The 17,055-nt window shown below is 37.1% G+C and overlaps 1 pseudogene across 1 annotated transcript; it reads right to left on the reverse strand.

Moving 5' to 3' along the window:
• Positions 1 to 10,533: 10,533 nt before the first annotated feature.
• Positions 10,534 to 11,580, reverse strand: LOC311183217 (solute carrier family 35 member F5-like; annotated as a pseudogene). The gene has a single exon. The product of its transcript is annotated as a solute carrier family 35 member F5-like (transcript).
• Between the last annotated feature and the right edge of the window lie 5,475 nt (positions 11,581 to 17,055).

Here is a 17,055-nt window from a genome sequence, read left to right on the forward strand (position 1 = left end):
TTTCCAGCGTCTCAAATGCTGAGTTGAGAATCTCTCCCCTCTTTAGAGAGCAAAGAAGTTGATGCTCCAGTATTTGGTTTCCAAATTGCTCTGTGTTCCCAGCTAGAGAGGGAGCAAAAAACATGCCAGGGCAATGTAGCTGGTCACTTGTATTAGAACAAAAGGATCAACACGCATAGCCTTGGATTCAAGTGATGGGGTAGAAATTATCAAAACCAAAGAGAAGCTCACTATGGTTCTAAGGGTTCTGAGAATCTTGCAAGATGAATCTACCCTAAATCTCATTTCTAGCCCTAGTACCTGGGGCTCTCATCAGATGAGAAGTCACAAAAATAGGTGCATGACTACCAGAAAGCCTGGGGTAAGAGTAACAACTTTTCAGTTGCAATGCTTTGGAATTATATGAAAAGACCTTTGAAGTTCCATTTTCTTGCCTCCAGGCTAGGAAGGTGAGCATTCAACCAAAAAAAAAAAAAAATCATCCTCTGCTAACCCACATCAATGTTTAATGACTTCCACATATGTTTTTACGTGTTTTTTTTTCTTTTTTCTTATTGTAGAAGCAAAGTGCTCATGTTTTCTTTGTTGTTGTTTGGGGAAGCACAACTACCTGGGAATTCTTGATGTGCATTGTTTGTTGTTCCATATTTTTCAGTGAGTAACATCTGAGACAGTAATAACCCAAAGTATAGTACAGGTCTACAGCACTGAATGATGGGGATACAGTCTGAGAAATGTGTCATTAGGCAATTTTTTCCTTGTGTGAATGCCAGCACTAGCAGCGGCCATGATGAACAAATGTGAGATTAAATCAGGGCCATGATGAACAAATGTGAGATTAAATCAAGCACAAGGGGAAGTGATGTCATCAAGAGATGGAGGAACCAGATTCATGAAGCCTCTGCCTGACTGGATCGTCTTGTGCTTATTGTAAGATTGACTGCATCCTCTGCATCTCCCGTTCTGTCTAGGCTGTGTCTGTGTCACCTCATTCTGTGTGGGCTCATGCACACAAATACGTGTGGTTCTCCAAATCTTAACTATTCCTAAAGGACTCCCTCCGATATCACTTTATGATCAAAGCCTCTGTTCTCAGGTAGTCAGTCTTCTCAACTAGCCTCCAGAACATTCTTTCCTTAGAATGAGTTGGCCAGTTATGTTCTATCTTGAGCTGCAATTTGACTCTCTCTCCATGTAGTTTTTTTTTTCATTTATATGTATATCAAGAAGATATACCAAAATTTGTTCATCTTTGTAACCCCACACTGACTATGTATATAGTAGATTTGTAAATGAATATTTGATTAAAGAATGAAGAAAAGAATCAATCCATCACTCAGGTAATTGGGTCTTTAACTAAGTGGCGGCAGGTTACTATTTCAAAGATATAATAATTGTCTTTCACACAGTCTTTTGTGAAGAGAATATACAATCTCCATGTGATTAGGGATGTATTTTTCCCACTTGATTACCTATTTTGAGTGAAATTTACATCATCTTTTGAGGTCTTCAGCTCAGATTAGATCAAATTCAATTGGCACCTTGATTTACACACCTATTAGGCTCTTCCACAGTTCCGGATATTACAGATACAAAGAAAAATGTCAAAGTCTTTGCCCTCAACAAACTCATATTACAATATGGAGAATAAGAAATAAATTATTGCAGTACTACTAAGATGTTTTTAGAAAGGAATGTAAAACAAGCTGTTCAGAACAAAACAAGGGGCCCTCTCTTGGAGTGGGCAAAAGAAGGACTCAGAAAGAAAGGGTTAATCATTTATTTTATATTGTTTGCTTGAATATAAGTAGTAGCTTGGAAAAAACAATCAATTAATATTTATCAAATAAATGACTGCATTAATAAACGAAAGATAAAATTCTGTAGCTTTGCAGGTGAATGGTTATCTAATTTTTAGTTTTCAGGTATACATAGCTTATTATGTAGAATACTGAAAATAAGAATATTCTGGTCAGAGTAGGAGGAAGAAATTCTTTATCCCTCACTCCACACCCCACCTTTTTTGCCTTGACCCTGGAAAGAAACCTAGAAGCACAATAGATATCTCAAACTTATATTAAATCATGAAGCTGTGCTAGTTGAAATTAGAGTCTAGCCATGTAATAGTGAAATATGTAACTTGGGAAATAACCTGATTGCATTATTATTAGACTAAAATAAAGTTTAAGGATTAGGGCCTCCCCAGTGGCGCAGCAGTTGAGCACTGGGTTATGAAGCTGCCTGCAGCCTCTGCAGCACTGGCTCGATCCTCTGCCACCAGGCGAGGGTCCCACATGGCGCTCAGACCTCTCCTGCCGCCCACTGCTCCCCTCAGCAGTGTACGTCATCAGTCTGCCTGTTCTGCTCTCCGCTCTGGCTCTGGTGAATCCTCTCAACCTCCCACACTTCTGATTGTACCCAGTGCTCGTATTAATAAATAAATCTTAAAAAAAAAAAAGTTTACGGATTAACAAACTATATGGAGAAAATCTGTTTGCCCATTAAGAAATAGCTAAATGTCACAATCTCTGGTGTTTAAGGTAAATATGTAATCAACTTGAGTAGTTTAAGATATTTGCAGATGATAATGTTAAAATGAATTATCAAGGAACATCATCAAATCACACCTCCAAATGTTGAGGTTGATGCTGAGAACAGCAATCATTTTCCAAAGCTGGGTCTGGACAGTCATGGGACTCATAGCCCAAGAAGGACAATGAACTGTGCGGTTGACGTGGGGATACTTTCTGTTTCTGATTGTTCCAGAATTGAGAAATTAACATTAACATGGGTAGAACCATTGTCACAGCTTTTTACCCCCCAACTGATATTTTCTTTTTCTCTGCATGAGACTAATTTTAAGTGAAGTTGCCTTCTCCTGTTGAAGTCATGTTGACACTAAGTCACATGTTCCTTTCAGTTCTTGTCCTTGCAATTCCTCCTTGGGTCACACTTTCAAAGTTTTAGATGAAGAGACCAAGTTGGACTGAATATGTACACAATTCATCAGTTCTTATAGGAATGAGAGTTGCCTCTGTTCTCCCTTAATACTAGAAAACTACTCATATTCATCTGAAGGAGTGTGTGAGATTTTGCTCCTTTACGCTATAATTAATGACTCAGGGAAAAAGCCATCAAGATGTCAGTCTCAAACTGCCAATTACTAGGAACAACCAACTGCTTTATATTCTGCTGATTACAAATTGTGTGTTGGGGGCAGAAACAATAGCAACCTATATGGAATCTTGAAATAAGAAATGGACTGACTGAAGAGTGTTGTTCTCTATATTACAAAGCATCCAAGGACTCTGAAGGTAAAATAACCTGATTTTTTCCCCTGTTTTGTTGGTTTTTGTGCTTTTCCCTTTGGGCTATCTGCAAGTTAACCACTCAAAATTGGTTTAATCAATCAATAGGTATTTGCAATTCTATGCTAAGTGCACTGACAGATAGTAAAATACTATAAAATAAAAGTGGTATTCGTTGACATTAGGGCATACAAGAGGTGGGTTTTGCCTGATCCTTTGACCAATCTCTCAAACACTGCCCAAGGAACTGAGAGGAAAGCTTCATTCCTGGTCAGTAATTATTATCTAGTTCTTTAGGTTTATTGCACTAAGTGATAAAGATCCACAAGTTCTCTGTATAATCAAAACAACAACAATCACTTTTTCAGGTAAAGAAGAAAAAGTTGCTCATACTTAAATTTTGTGAGGTGTCTTTGCCTTGCATAAAATAGCATCAAATTACTGGCATAAGCCTGAATAAAATGAGAAATGTTGTGTTGACCAGAAACTCAGGCAAGTATCAACTCATGATTAGCAAAAAATTAAAAACAAAAGCAAAAACATTGCTAATAAAATAATTTAAACATGGGAGTCTCAAAAGAAAAATTGCGTGTTTTCTTGTACACAACCTTAAATGCATTGTCCTCTATATATGAAACTCTTCACACCATTTCCTGAACTCTCCAGCTTAGATATGAATCTAATTTTTCTCCCCTGGGGACAGTTTGTATTTGTAGAACATATCCCTAGATTGAGGATGGCTGACCGATAAAGGTCACTCAGACTCAGATCCCAAGAGTTCATATAAATGGATGGGAGCATCCCCTTTTGAAAAACTATTGAGGAAATAGTCCATTATTGGAAATCAGAGGCAACTATAGCAAACATTAGGATCTTTTCATTCTTTTCTCTTGAAGATTAAAGGTGTATTTCACAAACATGAATGTTAAGTTAACATTAACCAACAATATTAAGACTGCAATATGGGTTTCTTTACATCAGAGTACCTCATTTTTGATGAATGCAATTATAGGCAAAATAGAATTTTAAGCGATGTGTCAGTCAGAGTCTTCTTGAAGACCAATATGTCCCTTCATGTGTTGGAAAATAATTTCATGTCAACAAAAACAGATTTTTATGGGGGAGAAATAAAAATGCACAAAATGTTTTAAAATTCAATACAGGACTTTGAAGATACTGAATGTTTTATCCAATTGCTTAAGTCCAAATGCTTTAATTCTTGATTGTGCTTATTGTCATTTCTCTGACTTTAACAAAATAATCAATAGTATTTATTGATTACTATGTACCACTCATTTGCTTAATCCTTACACACAGTCATTATTTTATTTAATTCTCAGATTAATTCCAGGAGCTAGGTATTATTACTCCCGTTTGATAGGTATGGGAACATATAAACCAACTAGCATTAGTCTCCCAGGATTGCCCTCCATTGTAGGTGCTAGGCTGAAGCCCAGGTTGTTACTTGTGCATCTGACCAATGGGTTACAGATTGGAGTTTCCCATGACCTTCTCCATAGATTTTTTTTTTAAATAATAAATTTTATTTTTATATTCCCCCATACAATTGCAAACGCCCCATTCTGACCCCAATCCTTCCCCTCCCGCCCCCACCCCCCAAAAAGTGTCTCTGGTTCATAGTTTTTTGTTGATTTTGATTTTCACTTTCTTATATTCATTTTCCTGGTCCCTTGTTTAAGTTTTCTAGATTCCTGCTATGAGTGAGACCATCCGGTATTTTTCTTTTTCTTTTTGGCTTATTTCACTGAGCATGATCCCTTCCAGCGCCATCCATGTTGCTGCAAATTGCATGTGTTTATCTTTTTTGAATGCTGAGTAATATTCCATGGTATATATGTACCACATCTTCTTGATCCTCCATAGATTTTATATGCCAATTTTAAGTCCACGTTGCTACCTTGTTTCTGACTGACTAGCTATATAAGTCAAATATTCTCAGGAACTCATCCTCAGGTTTGATTAATTTCCTAGAGCAATTCACAGAACTCAAGACCATTTACTCACTAGATCACTGATTTATTACAAAGGATATAACTCAGGAATAGCCAGGTGAAAGATGTCCATAGGAAAAGTTCAGAGAAAATGAATTTCCATGACTTCTCCAGGCCTGCCATTCTCCCCCATATCTCCATGTGTTTGCCGATCTGAAAGCTCTCCAAAGCCTTCCTTTTGGATTTTTTTTCCCAAAGATTTATTTATTTGTTTGTTTGTTTGTTTGTTTATTTATACAAGCACTGGGTACAGTCAGAAGCGCGGGAGGGTGAGAGAATTCACCAGAGCCAGAGCAGGGAATAGAACAGGCAGACTGACGAAGTACATTGCTGAGGGGAGCAGTGGGCACTGCAGGAGAGGTCTGCATGCATGTGGGACTCTCACCGGTGGCCAGGGATCCAACTGGCACTGCAGAAGCTGCAGGCAGCTTTGCAGCCCAGCGCTCAACTGCTGTGCCACCAGGGGAGGCCCTTCTTTCAGATTTTTTTTTTTTTTACACTTTATACGTTTATTTTTTTTAACTTTTTTTTTTTAATATTAAATTTTATTTTTATATTCCCCTATACAATTGCAAACGCCCCATTCTGACCCCAATCCTTCCCCTCCCGCCCCCACCCCCCAAAAAGTGTCTCTGGTTCATAGTTTTTTGTTGATTTTGATTTTCACTTTCTTATATTCATTTTCCTGGTTCCTTATTTAAGTTTTCTAGATTCCTGCTATGAGTGAGACCATCCGGTATTTTTCTTTTTCTTTTTGTCTTATTTCGCTGAGCATGATCCCTTCCAGTGCCATCCATGTTGCTGCAAATTGCATGTGTTTATCTTTTTTGAATGCTGAGTAATATTCCATGGTATATAGGTACCACATCTTCTTGATCCAGTCATCTATTTTTGGGCATTTGGGTTGTTTCCAAAGCTTAGCTATTGTAAACAGTGCTGCTATAAACATAGGAGTGCAGGTGCTCTTTGGAATGGATGTTTCTGTGTCCTTTGGGTAAATACCTAGGAGTGGAATTGCTGGATCATATGGAAGCTCTATGTTTAGTAGGTCCAGAAATCTCCACACAGCTCTCCATAGTGGTTGGACCAGTTTGCACTCCCACCAACAGTGCACAAGAGTTCCTTTTTCTCCACATCCTCGCCAACATTTGTTGTTGCTAGTTTTTTTAATATGTGCCATTCTCACTGGTGTGAGATGGTATCTCATGGTAGTTTTGATTTGCATTTCCCTGATTACAAGTGATGTTGAACATTTTTTCATATGTCTGTTGGCCATTTGCATTTCCTCTATAGAGAAGTTTCTTTTTAGCTCTTCTGCCCATTTTTTGACTGGATTATTTTCTTTGTTGTTGCTGAGTCTCATCAGCTCTTTGCAGATTTTTGTGATCAGTCCTTTATCATTAGTGTTGGGTGCAAAAATGTTCTCCCAGTTGGTGGGGTTTCTCTTTGTTTTTGTTATTGTCTCTTTTGCTGTGCAGAAGCTCTTTAATTTGATGTAGTCCCAGCTGTTTATCTTTGTCTTCACTATCACTGCTTTGGGTGATGTGTCTGTAAAGATGTCTTTGATGTGCAAATCCCGTAGTGTTTCGCCTATATTTCCTTCTATGTATTTTATGGTTTCAGGTCTTATGTCTAGTTCTTTAATCCATTTTGAGTTGATTTTTGTGTATGGTGTGAGGTAGTGGTCAAGCTTCATTCTTTTGCATGTAGCGACCCAGTTTTCCCAGCACCATTTATTGAACAAATTTTCTTTGCTCCAATGCATAGTCTTTGCTCCTTTGTCAAAGATTAGTTGACCATAAATCTGTGGGTTTATTTCTGGATTTTCTATTCGATTCCATTGGTCTGTATGCCTGTTCTTGTTCCAATACCATGCAGTTTTGATGATTATGGCTTTGTAGTATAGTTTGAAGTCTGGGAGTGTGATGCCTCCATTTCCTTCTTTTTTTTTTTCAGGAGAGCTTTGGCTATTCGGGGTTTTTGGTGATTCCATATGAATTTCATCAATAATTGTTCTATTTCTTTGAAGAATGCCATTGAGATTTTGATTGGAATAGCATTGAATCTGTATATTGCTTTTGGTCCTTCTTTCAGATTTTTAATGGAGGTCTCATTACATAGTACAACTGACTTAATCACTAGTCATTGATGATTGATTGAACTTCAAGTAGCCTTTTCCTTTCCAGAGGTCTGGGATAGTAATAGAAGCTCCAACCTTCTAATCATAAGGTTGGTTCTTCCGGCAACCAACCCCCCATCCTTAGGTACTTCCCTAAATGTCACCTTATTAAAGATCTCTTCATCACTTTCAATCTGTAGGAAATTACAAGTGTTTTGGTAGCTGTAATCAGAAACTGAGGATGAAGACCAGTATGTGTGAGAAATATATTTTGATCATCTGTATGCCCAAATTCATATTTCTTATAAATCACAATATGCAGCTCGATTAGCATTAATCAATATGCAAGCATACACTTAACTATTAATTAAACAAAAATGATTAGCTTAAATAATATAAGCCTAAGAATTGAGGGCAAGTTTTGTGCTCATGCTAACTTTAGTGGACATGTAAGAAAGAAGACTTTATGCTTAACTTGGAAAGTTGGTTTATATGTTATCAGGAAGAAATGTCTTGCTACATTTATAAATGAATGTGGATCCCAATCTCTTCCCTATATACACTCTCCCCATCCCACAATCTCATGTAGTTCCATTGCTTTAAAAAATATCTACATGTTGTGACTCCTAAATCTACATATTTATTTTGCTCTTCTTCCAAAACATTAAATGCGAATATTCCACTTTGGTCTCTTCACATGTAAATTTAATAAACATCTGTAATGGACTGAATGTTTGTGGCCCTCAAAATTCATATGTTGGATCCCTAACCCACAATACAGCTAATTTTAAATAAGATCATGAAAAATGAATCCCAAAGATGGAAGTGGCATCTTTGTAAGAGATGGAAGTGGCATCTTTGTAAGAAGAAGAATAGACTAGGACTTGCTGTCTGCCCTGTGCAGTCATAGCAAGAAAATAACAATCCGCCAGCCAAGAAGATGGTCCTTACCAGAACCCAACCATCTGGCACTCTTATCTCAGACTTGCAAATGCCAGAATTATGAGAAATGATTTTCTTTCATATAAACCTCCCCCACACCTTGTATTTTGTTATGACAGTGAGCTGACTAATAAAGTACCACATCAATGTTTGTGTAATGAAACTACACTATAGATAGATCTTCACCCTACCCAGCCAAATTGTTCTCTCTCCATTCTTCAAAATCTCAATTGAATTTAGTCCACCTGAAAGTCCTTACTCAAACTGTTCCATCTGCCCAGAATGTTCTTCTTTCTGATATTTGCATGGCTGTTTTATTCTTAGCACTGTCAAGAAATGACTCCAAGATATTTAGTTGGAGTATAGTTGGCTATTTACTCATATCTGAGAGAGATCAATCCTTTATAGATTGTCTCTCCAAACAGAGATAAAGGTTAAGTTTATAAATGTAAAAACTACAGACTTATCTATGGAACAGTGTCATATGATTATTGGTCTGTTTTATTTTAGTTTCTGCCTCTACTCACCCTTTTGGATAAGCTGATTGGATAAAGTTCACTAAGAGGGTAGTTTACCTTTGAGATCCAACATGGTTATCATGGAAGGCAGGTTTTTTTTTTCTTTTTTCTTTTTTAGGGTGTTTTGAGAAGCCTTGAGATTTCAAGTGTTGTGTTGCATTTCTGCGTATGTGTAACCTAATGTTGGTGCCTATACTTTATTTAGAACAGGTCACTCCATTTTCCTTCATTGTGATTATAGTTCATGTTACCCTCTCAGAGAGATATTCCTTGTATTTTACATATATATATATATATATATATAAGCATTTTATTTTAATAGTCTTCTTTATCACTTCAATTGAAATCATTCCATTATGAAAATTACTTATTTGAAGATAGGATATTTCTTCAAAACTCTAAATTAAGCAGAGCTTTTTATCAATTAAATTTATAGCAATCAGTCTTTAGAAACACATAATTCTTCATTTTACAATACTTCCCCTTTAAAAATCTGTCATGGCTTGTCAAAATTTGAAATACAATGTACCTAATGCAAAGAAAGGAAAATATAATATGTGTAGTGTAACTGAACTAGATCTTTCCTCATATATTATTTTTAAAGTTCCACTAAATTTACATGAACATACCTGTTACATGAAATAAATCTTTTCTATATTTGATATGCAATATTCTACAAAACTAAAAAAATGTAATCTGTACCGGTTACATGCACCTTACTTTAACACATTACCTTTAAGAAACATGGATCTACATATTAAATCATTTCTTGAAAACAATTAACAATATAGTCCAACATTTAACAAATGATATGTGAAAACAAAATCTATTGATTATTAGGATAGAGGCCTCCCCAGTGGCAAAGTGGGTTGAGCGCAGTGCTGTGAAGCTGTCCGCAGCCTCTGCAGTGCCAGTTCTATCCTTGCCGGCTGTGGAGATATCCACATGGCAAGCAGACCTCTCCTGATTTGCCCGCAGCTCCCCTCAGCAGTGTATTTCAGTCAATCTGCCTGTTGTGCTCCCTGCCCTGTCTCTGGTGAATCCTCTCACCCTCCAGTGCTTCTGGCCTGTACCCCAGTTCTTATATAAATAAATAAATCCTTAAAAATGAAATAAATAAAGATTTATTAGGGCATTATTCCTTGATTAATTAAAATCATTTCGGGCCTCCCCAGTGGCGCAGCGGTTGAGCGCTGGGTTGGGAAGCTGCCCGCAGCCTCTGCAGCGCCGGTTCAATCCCGGGCTGCTCCCCGGCCACCGGAGGAGGGTCCCAAATGGCGCGCAGACCTCTCCTGCCGCCCGTTGCTCCCCTCAGCAGTGTACTTCAGTCCTTCTGCCTGCTCTGGCCCCCGCTCTGACTCTGGTGATTTCTCTCACTCTCCCGCGCTTCTGACTATACCCAGTGCATGTATAAATAAAATAAATAAATCTTTAAAAAAAAAAACCAAAAACTAAACCCCCCCACCAAAAAAAAAATAATTTCATCATTTGCACTAGTAGACATTGTCTCTTCATTGTATAATGTTCCATTGTCAAGCAGGAAAACTGAGAATAGTTAAGCAGCTTCCATACTCCTCAGAAATTCCATGCATAGGAAGGAGACTCTCATACTGCTTGCTCTCTTCTGGAATCTTCTAAATTCTATGTTTTCTGCATGCAAAGGCAAAAATTCTTCTGATTCCCACCCACCCATCACAGGATCTCACTTATTATAATGACTTAGAAGAGTTATAATAAAGGAAAAATAGTATCGGGACAACACTTGCAAAAACATAACTAAGAAAACTGCACCTTTTGCATGCACATGACAGCTGTTATGGACAGAAATCCTGTAATGCTTATTGCAAATGTGCCTAGCAATGATGAGGTAGGAAAAACTGCAGGAACTCTGAGAGAACTGATCCAAAAAAGCCGTTAAAGACAATGCACATTAGTACTACTTTATTAGGAATCTCAAAGTACTCCAATCCATCATAATGCAATGAAAAGAGACCTAGTTGTAAGAGCAACAGATTAAACAGACATACGTAACCAAAGAACTTTGGACTGTCCAACTAATTTTCTCTACTTTTCAATTAATCATAACAATACAGACAGCAGAAAGCATGGCTCCAACAAGAGACCAAATGGAACCAACTGTATCTCCTGCAACAGATTTTTCAGACCCAGACAGGATTACCAGCATGACATTGCCAATACTCAAAATTATAGTTAATAGTTTAGAAAGAGTAAATCTATTTCCACTGTTTCTTGAAAACACTGCCACAAGGATTAAGGTAAAGTCCAGAAGCTAAGGACAAAATGTTAACTATAGCAACTTGGGTGTCTGAAAGTGTTTCTTGAGATGAAATTAGCTAAAAGCTACACAAAGGAAAAAAACCTAATTTTTGCTATTTGATTTCAATTAAGTTTTCCCAATTTTGAGTAAGGATTCTTGCTCCTTCACAGTAAAATATGACACAGAGATAACTTAGCTACTAATGCATGGCATGATGGAAACTTTTGAATCCCCAAGATATTAGTGAATCTTACTTGACACATTTTAGATTTCTCATTATCATTGCTTGTGTTCTTAGAAAGTTTTCATGCGGAAGATCATGAAATTTCATGGGAACACATAGAGGTTCACTCAAAGAATTTCTGTGGGTTTTTTTTTTTTTTGTTTTGTTTTGTTTTCTGTTGTGCAAGGAGCAAAGTAAACTTCGGCATCTGCAAAAAAAAAAAGCAGCATGTTTTCCTGGAAATCTTCTTGTACACTGTTGTCTCCATGGCTTCCAAATAATAAAGCCCAAAAGGTAAAGAACAAACATGGATGTTTTTGCTAAGGTGCTGAAGGATGGCTTGTTGTACTGTGTAAAAATATACAAAGTAAGTTCTGAGGCTGCCACCCACATCACATCAACATGTAGGACAGCAGCAGGAACAAGAGCCATTCGCCTGCTGAGTGAAACCAGTGCTCTGGGAATTCCTTCCATTCAAGATAAATACACACACCAACTGCAATTTTATTTTAAAGCCTTTCTGAGATCTTCAAGAGTCATGCTGGAAAACTCTGCTGAAATGAGTCTAAAAGAAGGCAAAGGGGTCAGTGTACCTAGCCTTCCAGTCCTATGATGTGGCATGAATAGCACAGCAGCCACATAGCGGTTATACTCAGCCCACCTCCCGCCATGCCCCTGGTAGCCAGCCAGCCCTCCCCCTGGGTACCCCAGACAAACTTTCCCATTCAGCAATGATCACGCATTTCATATCCTTTGCATCCTCTCATTTAACTTTCATCATAGAAAACAACTATCTGAATTTTAAAACTAATTTCATCATTGATTTGCATGCTATACCCTCTCCCCCAATGGAATACATGTTGCAAAAAAGTTCAGCATTTTCCCCCCAAGAACAGTGCCTGTAATAGAATTTATGTTAAATAAATATTTGTTGAAAAATGATGAATTACTCAGTGAATGCTCATTGACTATCATGTGATTTATTTTAGCTAATGAATTTCCAATCCTAATTTCATAATATAATACTTCTTAAATTTGAGTGTGAATTCTATTTATCATTCCATCCTCTCACCCCCTCTTACATGCTTTCCTTAATATGCCTGCAATGTTAGGTAGACATCCAGTCCCTGCTGCTTTGTTCAAAGTGTCCACGGGAGCTTTAAGCCCTAAAACTATATTCCTTATATGTAAATATATATTTTATGGTAAGAACATATTAAGAAGATCAGTGCTGAAGATCTATATAAAGCAAACTTTAAGTCTCTTCTCACTCAAACACTATAATTAGACAAATCAAACCAGAGGAAAGCACTATTAACAATTTGACTTTCATCCATCCAGGCTTTTTTTCAAATGAAGGATTTCTTTTCTCATTAATTCAAGTCTATCCTGCACAAGTCTAGTTTCCTTTTCTTCCCCAGAAACCTCTATTGACCCCTTAGTGCTCAAGACAGTGTCTCCCATACTTTATTGAATCTGCTTTTCCTCTGTGCCTTTATTTGTTACTGAATAAGATACATCCATGAGCTGGAAATTAACTTTTCATCTGAAAAGGTCATCTCATCCCAGCAAGTATGTGAAATCTACTGCTGGCATGACAATTTCTTGTACTTTGAATTCCCCACTGTCCTAGGCACAATGCCTTTTTTTTTTTTTCCTTTTTCTTGTTTTATATAAGCACTGGGTACAGTCAGAAGCGCGGGAGGGTGAGAGAATTCACCAGAGCCAGAGCAGGGAACAAAACAGGCAGACTGATGAAGTACACTGCTGAGGGAAGCAGCGGACATGGCAGGAGAGGTCTGAGCACCATGTGGGACCCTCACCAGTGGCCGGGGATCGAACCGGTGCAGGGGGATGCTTTGCAGTCCAGCACTCAACCGCTGCGCCACTGGGGAGGCCCCACAGTGCCTTTTTTATATAAAGAAAGTTGATGTCTTGGAATGCCTGAGATTTTTAGAGAAAAACTGTAAGTGTGAAACAGAGTTTGGAAATCACAAAGAACACATCCAACTAAGCTCACACCTATTACGTACTTTTATTATCAACAATTGCTTTTAGACACTGTGGACCATTTTTATCCGAAAAAGAGGTAATAAAAAAAAGTGATTTTGTATCCCCTTCAACACATGTTTAATTGAAAAATTCTTTAAGAAATGGGACTGAAGTAAAAATACCTCTTTAAAAGTTTAAGAATTTGGGTAATCAGACCATTTCTATTTAGACTCTTAGATTAAAAAAACAAAACAAAACTGAATAGCTGCCTCAATACAACTTGCATTGTAGACATTGATTTTTGTTAATTTCCTCTTTTAGAGGAGATCTGGTTAGTTTATTGTTCCTGTCTTTTCATTTTATTATTCTATTATTGTCTAAATCACTGGAGAAAATGTGTGAGTACACCAGAGAACTGGAAATTTATACAATTTAATCAAAATCTAAATAACTTGGAAGTCTGGGACCACCCACCACTCACATACACATTCATTTAATATTGGATGTACACTTATTCATACACACAGGACAAGTGGTGAAAAGAAGAACACTTTAAAAGTTTTATGCTTTCATTCCAGAGCTTATACTCTCTGGGTCTCTTGACTTTAGACAGCATCTTTCTCCGGGATCTTCACCTGTATAATGCAAAGATAGGAAAACACTTGAGTTGGAAACTAAACATGCCTACAAAAATACTCAGTGAAAGTGTGCATATGCATAGCTGCATTCATTTTCTTATTTTCTAAACCACATATATGAAGAACAGATTTTAACTGAGCATAATATCGTTACCTGGCTTTACAGCAAATCCTAGGATTGCTACTTATTTTCATATCACTTTCTTTGAAAACTAGAAAAATAACCTTTTCCCCCCTTTGACTCTTGGCATGACTGCTGGCAACAACCCACTGCTGAAGTGCTTGAGTAAATAGAGAATAGGAGCATTCTTAAACAAGTAAATTATTTAAATCTGCATATGCAATGAGATCCTTTAGGCAAAACTTCTGCTCAGTAAGACCCCCAGGCTCTTAGGAAGATATTTGATATGTAATTTCCTAAACTGCTTACTGTAGTTTTTGCATCTTATTGTTTATTTTGCACGAAATTGTATTGTCAGTAGGAAGGTTCCCAGAGAGAGTTTTGATTGAAATATGCTTGGATGAGCATTAGGCTTTATTTTTTTGTGCATGTAATAATATTAAATCTTCAAGTTATTGCAAGTTGGATATTTGCCAAGATTTGAATCAAAATGGATTCTGTTCTTTTGTGTTTTCATTCTGTTTGGTACCTTTAAATAATGCACATTTTCTTCTTAGTTAAGCAAAAAAAAGATGTAAAGGTCAATTAAATGTATTTAATTAGTAAACACAAAACTTTCTAACATGTACCTGTTCCATTTCTGGAGTGAGGACTAATTTCCCTGGTTCTAAAAGTTTCAGCCTCATTTGTCCTTGTGGTTTCCTTTCAAGTCTATGGTTCCTGGTCTTGAAGTCAACTCAGATTGGACCTAAGGGGAGCCTATATTATTAACCCTGGATAGACAAGTCAATAGGTTAGCAGGTGCAAAGTATAGGCAATGGGTTCAGAATTGACTTTGTCATTATAGTTAAGCCACAAGACATATAAGTCCACTCCTGAGTGAGCAGAAAAGGACTTCCTACATGAGAACAGTTTTCAAATGGACCAATCGCATTTTTGAAGTCACCCACACAGTTGTAAAACAATCACAATGTTTAATATAGGGAAGAAAAACAAAGGAACACAAAAAATAAAACCAAAATAAATGTTAGAAATATACCTGTGAAATTAGAACTACCAGAGTGGGAAGAGTGGAGGGAAGCAAAGGGTAGAGGGGGCCAATGGATTATCATGAAGGACTGTGGGGCCTTGTTTTTTGGTGTGGTGTGCTGACATACATCTGTGGAGGGAGGCTAGAACCTGTACCTCGGAACCATAGCAGTGTTACAAACCAGTGTTACCTCAATGAAAAAATTAAAATCTAAACCTTTTCCTGGCTAATGAAAAGTAGCTCCCAAAGTCATCATGAGGATTAATGAAATGGAATATTATGTGAAGAGCAATCTGCCCAGAGGCTGACACCAAGAAATGCTTGATCAATATTAATTTATCTTCAGAAATATTCAACATTTTGGGGTCTCCTTTGGTAGCGCAGCAGTTGAGCGCTGGGCTGTGAGGCTGCCTGTAGACTCCGCAGCGTCGGTTCAGATCCAGCCATTGGCGAGGGTCCCACACAGACCTCTCCTACCACACCCACTGCTCCCCTCAACAGTGTGTTTTGTCAGTCTGCCAGTTCTGTTCCCCACTCTGGCTCTGGTGAATTCTCTCACCCTCCCGTACTTCTGACTATACCCAGTGCTTGTATAAATAAATAAATAAATCTTAAAAAAAAAAAGGGAGAAATATTCAACATTTCTCTTATATATTAATCGGGGGCTCTTATGTATTAAAAATATCAAGCAGCAAAAAAGAAAATCATAACAGATCAATTAGACAACTTCAATAGAGATACACACAAACATATAGCATGAGCACATCAAAAAATGAAATATTTCAAATATTTAAATAGACTTTTTATTCTGCTCATCATTTGTTTTTACTTTGTTTTCTCCTCTATCCTTTGATATACTCCTCCTCCTCCTTCTTCTTCTTTCTCTCTCTCTCTCCATCATTTAGGAGAATTTTCAAAAACAACATCATTCTTGATATTGCAGTTAATCTGGTGCCTTGTTCTCTGCCATTTCTCAATTGACAATAACTGAGTTTCACATGAAGCCTTTCATATCCTACAAAAAGACTAACATGATAAAATACAATCTCTGGTGGAATTATGGTCCAGATGGTTTTCAACTAGACTGAAAACTAGGTCTACCCTTTTGGAGATTTACAGGAAAAGTTAAAAGAAGGAGGTAGGAAACAGGATCTTTTCTGTTTTACAAAGAATTTCATTTCAATTCAAGTGCAATTCCTGTATTTTCAGCTTCCCGTTTCTATAATTTACTTCTCCATATGCTTCTCTTTTATTTGATAATCTGTAGCTCATAATTATGTGTTTAACTAAACTGTGGTTCTGACAGGTGCCTTTGTGTTGACCCCACCTACTTCTATAATAGAATTTGTTCTTTGGGAAGAAGAATGACGCCATGACCCACTTGGATAAAGACTAGGCCATATTTAGGTGCATAGTAAAAACTGATCAAATATTTTCCAACTAATTCTGTTCTCAGTACAGTAATATCCTAATCATGAAAGTTTTATGTTATTCTATACTCTTCATATGATATAGATAGTTATAGGAACAAATAGAATAAGTCAAAATTATATGATCCTATCCTATAGACTCCCAAGAGATAAATAATTTCTACTGAAAAAGAAAACTCGTATGTCTGTGGTCTTTTTCTTATACAACAATGAACTTTATTTTTCCACAGGAAAGGATTAAAATAATCACCATATTTATTTCATCATGGACCTCCAAGTCTCTAACAGTCACATCTCCTGCCTGTGAGCTGGTCAGCTTTCTACATCACTTACAGTAACAAAGGATGCTTAAACTAAAAACATGCTTCTCCTTTGTAGGAAGTGGAAAGTTTTCAAAATAATTTAAAGGAAGTTAGGTACTCACTTGGCCGTTGGACTAAAAAT

The sequence above is a fragment of the Talpa europaea genome (assembly GCF_964194135.1).
Source record: "Talpa europaea genome assembly, chromosome: 13".
Lineage (NCBI taxonomy): Eukaryota > Metazoa > Chordata > Mammalia > Eulipotyphla > Talpidae > Talpa > Talpa europaea.